The sequence below is a fragment of the Manacus vitellinus genome, unplaced genomic scaffold (assembly GCF_001715985.3).
Source record: "Manacus vitellinus isolate BGI_N305 unplaced genomic scaffold, ASM171598v3 scaffold_64_pilon, whole genome shotgun sequence".
Classification (NCBI taxonomy): Eukaryota; Metazoa; Chordata; class Aves; order Passeriformes; family Pipridae; genus Manacus; species Manacus vitellinus.
This window is the reverse complement of record NW_021940718.1, coordinates 2,940,509-2,941,528: the sequence shown is the minus strand read 5'-3', so window position 1 is coordinate 2,941,528 and position 1,020 is coordinate 2,940,509.

Genomic DNA, 1,020 nt, shown 5'->3' with positions numbered 1-1,020 from the left:
TATATATATATAATATATACATATATTATTCTATTCTAATACAGTATTTGGTACCAGGACCTGCCTGTGGCTGACAGGGATCCCTGACATGGGGGCTCCCCCTTGTCCTGGACCCAGGGGCACCCACTGCTCTCCGCCAGCTGCTGCCTCCGAAACGGAATGAGAGAGCAGAGGAAGGAAAAGCTCCAAAAATACCCGAGCTGACAGGAACAAACAATTATCCAGCGAACACGTGGCTTTCCTGGCTGTCATCTCCTGCCAGGGAGAAGTCCTGCTGCCACCATCTGCAGGCTGCGCTGCCCTCCCGCACATCAAAGGGTGCCCAAAGCTGACTCAGGGGTGGTGAGTCCTGGGGTGACACCCTGGGGCTAAATTAAACCCCAGGCAGGGAGCTGGGGACAGCAGGACACCCGTGGGAGCTGGGTAACCCCCAACAAGCTGGAAGAGCCAAGGTGCTTCCCAGGCTGGGGTGATCAGGCTCCTCTCAGGGCGATCTTGGCCAGTTGTGGAAACTGAGGCAGGAGGCAGCTGGCAGGGATCAGAATGGCAGTGGTGTGAAAACCAGGCTGGGTTGGGCATCCCACAACAGGCCTGTCTGTCTGTCCACCCCTCTGCCATACACATATCCCTCTATCTGTCCATCCATCCCTCTGTCCATCCTTCTGCCCATCCACCCACCCCTCTGTCCATCTCTCTGTCCATTTATCTCTCTCCACTCACCCATCCTTCTGTCCCTCCATCCATTCACCTGTCTGTCCATTCCCTGTGTGTCCACTCCTCTGTCCATCCATTCCTCTGTCTGTCCATTTACCTGTCTCTCCATCCATTCACCTGTCTGCCCATCCCCCTCTCTCTGTCCACCCATCCTTTGACCATCCATTCACACACTTGTCCCTCCATCCACCCCATCCCTCCACCTGCCTGTCCATCCACTCTGTCCCTCCCTCCATACATCCTTCATCCATCCCTCTGTCCATCCATCCATCCCTCCGTTCACCCTCTCCCTCCATCCCTCCACCC